This window comes from Martes martes (genome assembly GCF_963455335.1).
Source record: "Martes martes genome assembly, contig: scaffold_287, whole genome shotgun sequence".
In the NCBI taxonomy this organism is placed as follows: domain Eukaryota; kingdom Metazoa; phylum Chordata; class Mammalia; order Carnivora; family Mustelidae; genus Martes; species Martes martes.
Genome location: NW_027666338.1, coordinates 8,084 through 20,607, shown reverse-complemented (window position 1 = coordinate 20,607; position 12,524 = coordinate 8,084). Strand labels below are relative to the sequence as shown.

At 45.8% G+C, this 12,524-nt stretch overlaps 1 long non-coding RNA gene across 1 annotated transcript in view; it reads left to right on the top strand.

The window, feature by feature from the left end:
* The window catches only part of LOC308338072, a 29,698-nt gene extending 18,086 nt beyond the window's left edge, over positions 1–11,612 (top strand). Inside the window, exons 4-5 of the long non-coding RNA XR_013966370.1 lie at positions 6,991–7,036; positions 11,384–11,612. This is a non-coding gene — a long non-coding RNA (uncharacterized lncRNA). The remainder of the gene's footprint in view (positions 1–6,990; positions 7,037–11,383) is intronic.
* Positions 11,613–12,524: the final 912 nt, after the last annotated feature.

Here is a 12,524-nt window from a genome sequence, read left to right as displayed (position 1 = left end):
TCTAGAAAGAGAATCTATCTGTTGAGTGAAATGAACATGAACATGAAGCAGCCAGCTTAGGCTTATGGACTGAAGCATATACATGTGCAAAAAGAAACGATACAGGTATTATTTTCACAAGAAAATGTCCTCTTTTCGTCCCACACGTGGCACGATCTCTCTCTCTCTCTGTCCCCTCTTGGGCTCATATGGAAAAAAAGAGATGAACAGGGCTGAAGTAGAAATGTGAGGCCACTTAATGAATGGTCATTTGTGAAGTTTTGTTATTGTCACCTTGAGGAATCCTCAGCATACCCCATTATAATAGGTAGTTACAATTGTTATACCCATTTTTAAGATGGTTAAACCAAGGCAAAGTAAGAATAAGCAGCTCCCCAAATTAGCCAGATAGCACATGGTGAGCAAAACCTGGATGTAGAACTCTATGGTCTGGCACCAGAGCTTTTGCTCTCAGAAACCTGTCACATCAGACCATGATTCCTGGCTACATCTTTTTATTTTATTTTTAAAGTAGGCTCCATGGTCAGCATGGAGCCCAACACGGGGCTTGAACTCACGGCTCTGAGATCAAGACCTGAGCTGAGATCAAGAGTTGGACACTTAGGGGCGTCTGGGTGACTCAGTCGGTGAAGTGTTTGCCCTCTGCTCCAGTCATGATCCCAGAGTCCTGGGAACCAGTCTTGCATGGGGCTGCCTGCTCTGCTGGGAGTCTTCTTCTCCCTCTGCCTGCCCTCTGCCTGCTGCTGCCCCAATTTGTGTGCGCTCTCTCTCTCTCTCTCTGACAAATACATAAAATCTAAAAAAAAAAAAAAAAAAAAGAGTCGGACACTTAATCAAGAGCCTGAGCCAGGCGCCCCAGTTTCCCGGCTACCTTTGCTTAGGATAGGGCCCCATTTGAATTTTAAAATAAAAATAAAAAGCAAATTAAATTTAGCTTGAAAATTTTTAAATAAATACTAGCATGGTTGGTATGGAGTTAGAGCAACACTCAGCCGGGGTACATGAGTGATGGGAGGTTAGATAACACTGAAGGACACGGTGGGGAGAAAAAAAAAATGCTGAGCAAGAGATCAGGTTGATATTTTTTTTAAAAGATTTTATTTATTTATTTGACAGAGATCACAAGTAGGCAGAGAGAGAGAAGGGGAAGCAGGCTCCCCGCTGAGCAGAGAGCCCGATGCGGAGCTCAATCCCAGGACCCTGAGATCATGACCTGAGCTGAAGGCAGAGGCGTTAACCCACTGAGCCACCCAGGCGTCCCCAGGTTGATATTTTTAAGAAAGGGGGTGGAGAGGACGGGGGGGGGGGGGAGAGGAAAGAGGGACAAGCAGCGGGGAAAGGTGGAAAATCACCTGGGTTGATGAGGAGCCCAGCCCAGGAACCCGCAGAGTTTGCGCTGCGGACCTGCTACCACAGACTGGCGTGGAACACTAGTGAAGATGCACGCACCCCCCTCCCCCATTGTGGTATCCAAAGTTAGTAAAATGTACTAGGTTTTTTGGGTGCATTAGGCACTGGTGTGGGGGGGCGGGGTCTACACTTGCACTCTGATGTGAATTCATCACCCAAAATCTGGAGTACTTGAACTTTTTCGAGGGGCATATTGGATTTCTTGTGGAGCGCGTCTTACCCAGAATGCTTCACAAACCCCGCCCCGAGATCCCACTCCCGGCACTCCCGGGAACATGGCAGGCTCTGCTTTCCGTGTTCTTGCAGAAACTGTTAATCATTTTAGCTTAATCTCTAGCCTGTGGTGTGTGCAGGCTGCCAAAGAGAGAGGGTTCGACCACGAGACTTTTCCAAACTTTTCTACCAGCATTCCTGTAGGTAGTGTGAAGCCCCCACCTCTCCCCACAACGCCCCCCCCCCCAGCCATTGCCCCCAAATCAGTTTGCATCATCCAGTACAGCCCCTTCCTCAGAGCCGACACTCTGGTCAAGTCGGGGACTGGTAAACTGAGCTGTAAATTAGAGCCCCCATTCTCCACACACTCCAGCCCCCTACCAACACCCATCTTTCCCATAGTGCCTACATTTTGGCCACGCCCCGACCATTTGTGTGCCTAAGTAAGTCCCACCCACCGCAATTGGCGGGAAAGGGAAAGCCAATAGCAATCCTTTAAGGGGGAGCGCGGGCATTGAACCTGCCCCAAACCCTGAGGAATCCCAGGAGGCGCCAAAAGAGGACCAGCAGCTCTGCAGCTCTCTTCTCAACCACCAGAGGGTTTGTGGAAGCGCCGGACTTCCAGCTCACCACGGTCATGGAGCCTCTGCCCAGAGGCAGCTACTATGACCCCGGTGAATACTACGACCCCAGCTACTGGCTGGGAATGTACGAAGTAGAAACAAGATCTGAATCTGTGCAGGGCGCAGCACCAGAAGCCGAAAGAGGCCACATTCCTGAAGGAAATCCAGGCTTTGTGGGCAACATACGCCACCAAGGTGGCGTCAACTACGAAGGCGATCTCAACTTTGAAGGCGACCTCAACTTTCAAGGTAACCTCAACTTTCAAGGCGACCTCAATTTTCAAGGCGACCTCAACTTTCAAGGCGACCTCAATTTTCAAGGCGACCTCAACTTTCAAGGCGACCTCAATTTTCAAGGCGACCTCAACTTTCAAGACGACCTCAATTTTCAAGGCTACCTCAACTTTCAAGACGACCTCAACTTTCAAGGCGACCTCAACTTTCAAGGCGACCCCAACTTTCAAGGCGACCTCAACTTTCAAGGTGACCCCAACTTTCGAGGTGACCTCAACTTTCAAGGCGACCCCAATTTTCGAGGCGACCTCAACTTTCAAGGCGACCCCAACTTTCAAGGCGACCTCAACTTTCAAGGCAACCTCAACTTTCAAGACAACATCAACCTTGAAGGCGACATCAACGATGAAGGAAACATCAACCATGAAGAGATCGTGAGCTATGAGGGCGAAGGGAACCACGAGGTCAGCGGTGGCGTCCAGGAGCTGGGGCAGCAGCAGCCCGAAGAGCTACCACAAGCAGTGGCTGCTGAGGCTCCGCAGCCCCGGAGCAGACCGCGAGGAGTCCAGCGCAATAAGTTCACGCCGATGCAGGTTCAGGAGCTGGAAAGCGTTTTCCAGCACACCCAATACCCAGATGTGGTCACAAGGTGAGAAGCTTGCCCCGGGAGGTGTCTGGCTTTCCGGGGACCTTGGGCTTATTTCCAGGAATCTTTGTTTCCTACCCCTACCCCTACCCCTCAGCCTCCTCCTTTCCCTTTTAAAACAAAGGTTAAGCGCTGAGGGAAGGAGAACGCCTTCGGTGTATCAAGGGAAATACTTTTATATGGTAATTACGTGAAACAAGTCTGGAAAATGTGGTGGGTGGTCTTTGGTTTTGCTTTTCATTTTTATTTTTTTAAAGATTTTGGTTACTTATTTGACAGAGAGAGACAGCGAGAGAGGGAACACAAGCGGGGGGGGGGGGAGGGCGGTGCCGAGAGGAAAAAGCAAGCTTCCCGTGGAGTGGGGAACCTGATATGGGACTGGACCCCAGGACCCTGGGCTCATGACTTGAGCAGAAGGCAGGCATTTAACTGACTGAGCCACCCAGGCGCTTCTGGTTTTGCTTTTTAAAGATTTTATTTATTCGATAGAGATTACAAGTGGGGGGGGGGTAGTAGGCTCCCGGCTGAGCAGAGAGCCCAATATGGGGCTTGATCCCAGGACCCTGAGATCATGACCTGAGCTAAAGGCAGAGGCTTAACCCACTGAGCCACCCAGGTGCCCCTGGTTTTGTTTTTTAAATTGTGGTAGGGCATCTGCCTGGCTCAGTTGAGAAAGCCCACGACTCTTGACTCCAGTGCTTGTGAGTGGGAGCCCCACATTGGGAGTACAGAGTACTTAAATAAACTTAAAGAAAAGAAAAAAAAAAAGACTCGGGGCACCTGCGTGGCTCAGTCGGTTAAGTGTCTGCTTTCAGCTTTGGTCATGATCCCGGGATCGTGGGATCAACCCCGATCTGGCTCCTGGCTTTGTGGGGTGTCTGCTTCTCCCTCTCCCTCTGCTTGCTGCTCCCTCTGCTAGTGCTCTCTCTTTCTCCCTCTCTTGCTCTTGTCAAATAAATAAATAAAATCTTCTTTAAAAACTTGTGGTAAAATAGGGGCTCCTGACTGGCTCAATTGGAGGATGGTACAGCTCTTGATCTCAGGGGTCCTGAGTTTGAGCCTCACTTGGGTGTTGAGATTACTAAAAAAAATTTAACAAACTTTAAAAACAATAAATTGTGGTAAAATATACATAAAGATAAAATTTATTATCTTAACCATTTTTAAGTGTACAGTTCAGTAGTAGTAATTACATTTATATTTTTGTACAACTAATCTCCAAAACTCTTTTTGTAATGATTTTTATTTATTTATTAAAAAAGATTTGTATTTATTTATTTTACACAGAGAGACAGTGAGAGAAGGAGCACAAGCAGGGGGAGTGGGAGAGGGAGAAACAAGTTTCCGTGGAGCAGGGAGCCTGATGCGGGGCTTAATCCCAGGACCCTGGGATCATGACCTGAGCCGAAGGCAGATACTTAATGATTGAGCCACCCAGGCACCCCCAGAACTCTTTTCACCTTGCAAAACTAAAAGAATACACAGTGAACAACTCACTATTCCCCTGTCTCCCCCAGCCCCTGGCAATCACCTTTTTACTTTGTGTTTTGATGAATTTGACTATTGTAGGTGCCTCCTTTAAGTGGAATTACATAGTGCTTTTCATTTTATGACTGGTGTATTTCACCTAGTGTGATGTCCTCAGGGTTTGTCCATGATGTAGCATGTCTCAGACTTTTCTTCCTTTTTAGGGCTGAGTAATATTCCATTGTTTGTAAATACCATATTTTATTTATCTGTTCATTTATTAATGGGCTCTTGAGTTGCTTCTACCTTTCGGCTATCATGAGTAATGCTGTTATGAACATGGGTGTGCAATTAGCAGTTGGCATCCCTATTTTCGATTATTTTGGGTATATACCCAGAAATGAATTGGTAGATCATATGGTAATCCTGTTTTTAATTTCTTGAGCAGCTGTTCTGCTGTGTTCCATAGTGGCTGCACCATTTTATATTCCCACTAGCAATGCACAAGGATTTCAATTTCTTCATATTCTTGTTAGCATTTGTTATTTTCTTTTCAGTGAGAGAGAGAAAGTGTGTGTGTGTGTGTGTGTGTGTGTGTGCAAGCAGTGGGAGGGGTAGAGGGAGACAGAGAACCTTAAGCAGGCTCCACACTCACCAGGAGCCCAATGCAGGGCTTGATCTTACAACCCTGAGATCATAACCTGAGCCCAAATCAAGAGTTGGGGGAACCAGGTGGTGGGTATTAGGGAGGGCACGGATTGCAGGGAGTACTGGGTGTGGTGAAAAAACAATGAATACTGTTATGCTGAAAATAAATAAAAAATTTAAAAAAAAAGAGTTGGATGCTAAACCGACTGAGCCACCCAGGCGCCCTGACACTTGTTATTTTCATTTTTTTTTAAGATTTTATTTTTAAGTAATCTCTACACCCAACGTGGGGCTTGAACTCACAGCCCCGAGATCAAGACTTGTATACTCGAGGTGCCTGGGTGTCTCAGCGGGTGGGATTGTTACCTGTTCCTGGTAACCTGGTAATCCTGGTAACCACCATTTTACTTTCTGTCTTTAAGCACCTCATACAAGTGGAATTAGGCAGTATTTGTCTTTTTTTTTTTAAGATTTTATTTATTTATTTGACAGAGAGAGACAGAGAGAGAGGGAGCACAAACATAAGCAGGGAGAGGGGCAGAGGGAGAAGGAGAAGCAGGCTTCCCGCTGAACAGGGAGCCTGATGTGGGACTCCATCCCAGGACCCTGGGATCATGGCAGACACTTAGCCAACTGAGCCATCCAGGTGCCCCAGAAGTTTTTAATTTTGGTGTACTCTAATTTATACATTTTTTCCTTTTATTATCTGTGTTGGTGGCTTTTTGTAAGTAAGATTTTATTGGAATAGGGTAAGGAGAATAAGGTAGTCTCCTGCAACTGCAGTGCTGGATCCTTTAATTTAAAATCTTGAGGACAGGGCGCCTGGGTTGGTTAGTGAGTTAATCGTCTGCCTTCAGCTTGGGTCATGATCCTAGGTTCCTGGGATCGAGTCCTGCATCAGGCTTCCTGCTCAGAGGGGTGTCTGTTTCTTCTTCTACCTGCTGTTCCCCCTGCTTGTGCTCTCTCTGTCAAATAAATAAATAAAATATTTTTAAAACATAATAAAATAAAATCTTGAGGGAGGGGGTGCCTGGCTGGCTCAGTTGGAAGACCGTGTGACTCCTGATCTCGAGGTCATGAATTTGAGCCCCACATAGGGCATAGAGCCTATTTAAAAAATAAATAAATAAAATTTAGAGGGAGGGGCACCTGGGTGGCTAAGTCCAGTAGAGCATACAACTCTTGATTTCAAGGTAGTGAGTTTAAGCTCCATGTTGGGCATAGAGCTTACTTTAAAAATAATTAAAAAAATAGGGACGCCTGGGTGGCTCAGTGGGTTAAAGCCTCTGCCTTCGGCTCGGGTCATGATCCCAGAGTCCTGGGATCGAGCCCCACATCGGGCTCTCTGCTCGGTGGGGAGCCTGCTTCCTCCTCTCTCTCTGCCTGCCTCTCTGCCTGCTTGTGATCTCTGTCTGTCAAATAAATAAAATTTTTTAAAAAATAATAATAATAATAAAATAAATAAAATTGTGATAATTTGTTCACCATAGATTTTTTTGCATCAATTCTTATTTTTTTAAATAGTGCATTAAAATTATTTATCTTGACTTCCAAGTTTTTGATGCCACCTCAAATTTTGAGGGGAAACCATCTATAAAGCAAGCCTGGAGCTGGGAATAACAGAGAAGTTTACTTGGGGGCGTCTTGAGGGAGAGGGTACACATTTTAAAGCAAGCATAATATGTATCTCATACATTTTATTTTATCCACAACTCCAAACTCTAAACATGTGTGGTTTTCTCTCCTCAGACGGGAACTTGCAAGACGCATGGGTGTGACTGAAACCCGAGTGCAGGTCAGTAAACCTGGATGGTGGGGCAGCCATTTTAATATTGGCTTTAAGACTCAGACACTCTAGGGGTCCCTGGGTGGCTTAGTGGGTTAAAGCCTCTGCCTTTGGCTTGGGTCATGATCCCAGGTCCTGGGATGGAGCTCCACATCAGGCTCTCTGCTTAGCAGGAGCCTGCTTCTTCCTCTCTCTCTGCCTGCCTCTCTGCCTACTTGTAATCTCTGTCTGTCAAATAAACAAATAAAATCTTAAAAAAAAAAGACTCAGACACTCTTGTCCTAGACATTCTCAAGTTGGTGCATTTCAGTTGTCTTTTTTTAACATTGGCAAATAAGTTGACTTTAGGAGTCTTTGTGGGTAGAAAATGGGATATGTGAACTCCAGCTTATGGATATTTGCCATTACCAGAGAGAGCATGATTTCCTTTTTTTTTTTTTTAAGATTTTATTTATTTATTTGATAGAGAGAGACACAGTGAGAGAGGGAACACAAGCAGGGGAAGAGGGAGAGGGAGAAGCAGGCTCCCCACTGAGCAGGGAGCCCGATGCGGGGCTTGATCCCAGGACCCTGGGATCATGACCTCAGCTGAAGGCAGATGTTTAACCTACTGAGCCACCCAGGCGCCCCAGGGAACATGATTTCTCAAAGGAAAAGAAGAAATGAATTGCTTCTCCCATTCTTTATGCAAAATTAAATACATATACATGTGTGCATGTGTGCATTTTGCACACATATAGATGGTATATCCTGTGTCCCTATAGTGCATATATTCATGTATATGTGTATATTTGATAGAGTTCAACTCCTTCAAACAGATACCCTTCAGAGAGTACTTCTGTGTGGAGTCATACTGGGGCTCAGGCTGACTGTGGAAGTGTTCAAATTAATGCAGAGAGGAGCCAGCTATGAGAGGGTTCACTTGTACTAAATTAAAGGCAAACATAAACTCTTAGCTAAGTGGGTGAATTTATAAACATTGAGGTGAGGGATAAAGGCATCCTCAGAACACATTGTATAAGTAACTAATGTCTGTTTAGTGGTGCTGAGACTGATCGGGGGAGACAGCTTCAAAGTCCAAGTACCTGGGCTTCCTACCATTGTTTTTAAGTGTTTGGTAAAGTGGTATAGAGTGGCAGCTCTACGTTTTAATTTTCTGGAATACTTCGATGTATCAACCTGAAAGCGTGGCTAGAATGTGAATACACGTTATGTGTGAGACTGGGGGGGCAGAGTTTGCAAGCTTTGGAAATTTGTCTAAAGAATGAAAGAAACAAGCCAAAAAACCAATATTGAATGAAGAGTAATTGACCTAAGAAGGGCAAAAAGGTCAGAGAAGAATTACATATAGCCAAAATAGACCTTACAGACACGACGCAAATTCAGTGTTACGCATCTGCTAAATATGTAAGAGAATATTCTCTTAAGGACTTCTAAACTTCAAGGATTTTTTTTTTTCATTTTGGCGATACTATTTTGAAGAGTTGAGTTTTGTGGAATTTGTTTGGGGTTTGGGTGGGCCTTATTTCGGGGTAGATTCACTATGTTATTTTTTTTTAAGATTTTATTTATTTATTTTTAAAGATTTTATTTATTCATTTGACAGACAGAGATCACAAGTAGGCAGAGAAGCAGGCAGAGAGAGAGGAGGAAGCAGGCTCGCTGCTGAGCAGAGAGCCCGATGTGGGGCTCCATCCCAGGACCCTGGGATCATGACCTGAGCCGAAGGCGGAGGCTTTAACCCACTGAGCCACCCAGGCGCCCGCACTATGTTACTTTTTAAAATAATGTTATTTTTAAATACTTTTATTCCCTCAGGCTGTGTTGACTAATTTGTAGGTCGTGGGATAAAAAGGTGACCAAAAAATCAAACAAACCCCCAAACCCATTTGAGTTATTTCAAAGTGGTATTTGCCCAAAACAGAAGGGAAAGGAAATGAGGATGGGCGTGTTGGCTTTGCTGCAGAGTGCATGTGAGGAGCTGTAAGGGCGCTGGCTAGGTCGGTTGGAGAAGTGCGTGACTCTTGATCTCAGGGTTGTGGGTTCGAGCCCCACGTTATGTGTAGAGCTTACTAAAAAAAATAAATAAATAAACTTAAAAAAATATTTTTAAAAGAGAAGGAGTTGCAGATCTGGTGGTGGGAGTATCTGAAAAGCAGCCCCACAAAGCTGACCATTGAGTAATGACATCCCAATCCCAGAGACTGGGGTCCCAGACCTGGCTCAGATTGGAAAAGTTGGGAGGAGGTTGGGAGCACTTTTTCAGCTGACAAGGCATGTGCAGAGGAAAAGGAAAATGTAAGATTTGGTGAACTAGCTTTTTCTCCTTCCTGGGTTTATGTAGTGCTCTCTCCATAGCATTCTGAAGGGAACATAAGCCCCAAGAAACAAATCAGGGAAAAAACTTAGTGTTCCCATGTATTTCCAAACCTTACAGCATGAATTTCCCCCAAGAAACTTAATATATGGTTTTTCTCCTTTGTCTTGCAAATAGAACTGTTTTTGTGAAACCAACATTGAGAGTACAGCTAGCTGTGGGGTTTTATTTTATGTTTATGGAGATCTGACCACTGGTACACTTGGATCCCCCCAAAACGAGCTCTATTACACTGGCCTTGTTGAAATTATGTATTTCTGCTGCAGAAATACCACCAATTTTTTAAAAAGATTTTATTTATTTATTTGTCGGAGAGAGAGGGAGAGAGCCACAAGCAGGGGGAGCAGTAGGCAGAGGGAGAAGCAAGCTCCTTGCTGAGCAGAGAGCCTGATGTGGGACTCGATCCCAGGACCCTGGGATCATCACCTGAGCCGAAAGCACTTAACCAACTGAGCCACCCAGGCCTCCCCAAACACCACCAATCTTAAAGTAAGAGAGCAAACATGAGGCCTCAGGACAGGAGAAAAAGCCCTATGTGCAGTTTGGGAACTTCTGAAAGGATTTAAATACAATGTTAACCCCATCAACTAGGACACTGAGAAGACAGTGAAGTCTGACAGTTTTGTTTGTGTGTGTGTTTGCAAAAATAGTTGGCAGATATGTAGGAAGGAACCATTTTATGACCCCTTACCCTCATTGTTGTCAACTGTCCTCCTAAAATGCGTGTTCCACCTTCTTGCCTTAAGAATAAGGGGTGGGGGGTGCCTGGGTGGTTCAGTGGGTTAAAGCCTCTGCCTTCGGCTCGGGTCCTGATCCCAGGGTTCTGGGATCGAGCCCCACGTCGGGCTCTCTTCTCAGTGGGGAGCCTGCTTCCCCCCCTCTCTCTATCTGCCTCTCTGCCTACTTGAGATCTCTGTCTGTCAAATAAATAAAGTCTTAAAAAACAAAAAAGAATAAGGGGTGGGAGGGTGGGATTGGGAACTCCTGGTTGAATAGCAGCACCTAGGATAAGCTGCCCACCGGCCAGCAACACTTCCAGTCGGGGATCCCGGAACTGTAGCCAGAGCAGAGCAAGCTGACCTGGTCCTGAGCCCGGGAAGGTTTGTAGAGTGGGCCAGGCTGGAGTATGCGGAACTGACAGTGGCTGTGGTGGTCTGCCTCTTTCCCCTCAACTCCTGGGTGGCCAGAGATTGGTGAGCATTTCAGTTAATTTCGGTCAAGTTGGTCTACACTTTCCTTAACACTACAGGCTAAAATCAAGGCAGTGTTCATGGTTTCAGCAACTCTCACGTCCCAGCTAGACATGCCACGAACACCATGGGACTCCAAGACTAGGGCCTTCCTTTGCCAGACTACTTTTTAACTGTCAAGAGGTTTCAGAAGACTAATGACCCCTCAGACATCCTTGAAGAAAATCTGTCTAAAAAACCAACGCTTTTCCTCCTATTAGTAATTGACTTTGTGCTGCAGATAAGCCTTTCAAATAGGGACCGTTCCCGTCAATATAACTTTCAATAGGGCCCACTATTTACAATGCCTATGTTGCACCCCAAAGCACCCCAAAACTCTCTCTGTAGTGAGGAGGGGGGCAGGAGGTAACTGGATGGCTGAGGATCTGCTGTCAGGATACAGACCTTTTTTTACCCTATTACCAAGTGTTGGGTCAACAACAAGGACCCAGGGCTAGACCAGGTCATAAGCTAGACCTGCGTCCAATACCTGAAAAAACCCATTTGAATATTAAAACTGGGAGGAGAGAGACAAAGCAATAAGCCTATTCCAGAACTTGGCACATAGCTGGTGCTCACTAAGGATGAGCTAAAGGGAGGGGGTCTTGTGTTAACTTTCCTGAGTAAATAGCTTCCCTTGGTGCGACGTGTAAAATCTCCATGACATATACAGTTGCATGTAAGGTTTTTTCTATAATGACATTAAGTGTCCAGTATGTTAAACCGATCCCTTTTCGCCTCTGATTGTAGGTGTGGTTTAAGAACAGAAGAGCCAAGCGTAGGAGAGATGAGAGAGCATCAATGCTCAGAAATGCACCACCGGCTAACCTGGACCACCTGTTAATCTTCATGCTGGATGGGCCCTAGAATGCCACCTTCGTTCAGAAGCCAAATTGGAGATAGGTTCTTCTTGTGTCACTGACACCCTACTACCCTATCTCCCCTATAGTTGCATTATCAATAAAGAGGCAAGTTCTGCATGCATTTGTCTTTGTGAACCAAATGGGGGCAAGTAGGGTCTGTACGTAAATTGATAAGGAAATGCCGTTGAAACGGAACGACAAGGTTTCCTTTCACGAGGCTACCTCCTGGAATCACTCGGTGTGGGCGCTGCACATCTCAGAAGCTCACCAAGGGCCCATGATGAGCTTGCCCTGACCCATATATGCTCTTCTCTCCCTCAGCCCGCCTTTATCCCCACCTTGCCCCTTTGGGACCACAGATATGTGCAAGATGGGGTGGGGTGAGTCCCTAGTGAGAGGACAGCGTCATTTCCGGAGACTAGCTCCACTCATGCTGACGTGTTCGGGCTGAACACTGGACTCTGGGGAAACCTCTTAAGAAGCTCCTCACAGGGATTCAGGGGAAGACGGCTGCCAAACATCGAACGAGTAGGTTTCAAATTCTGTTCATGACCCTCCATTTTTGTGGAGGAGACTGGGAAATAGAAGCCATTCTGGCACGCAGGTTCTGTTGCTTCAGCAGAAAAACGAGAAGAGATTCCATCAAGGCCAGAAAGAGGCTCTTCTCTCTTTTCTTCCATCCCCCCCGCCCCGCCCCACCAGCCCAGGACAGCATTTTATCGATCTTTCTCCAGCTCAGAAGCTGACCATCATGCCTTTAAAAGTATTTTGTCACCTTCAACATCCTTGAGAGGAACCCAATTCCTGTTGTTAAACACCGAAAGGGGAACCAGTTGGTTTACTGCTGCTCAAAGCAAGAGTAAGGAGACGTCTCCTGAGCAGTGTTCTAGAAGAATCACTCATTGTGAAGAAGCAGGCATATCTTTGCTTTGTTCCTGCTGGCTTCTTTGTGTGCAAATGCCAGTGTAGAGAAAAACAAGGAAAGGTTGGTGAAGTGAAGAAGCCAGGCCTACTTTTTTTCTCTTTTT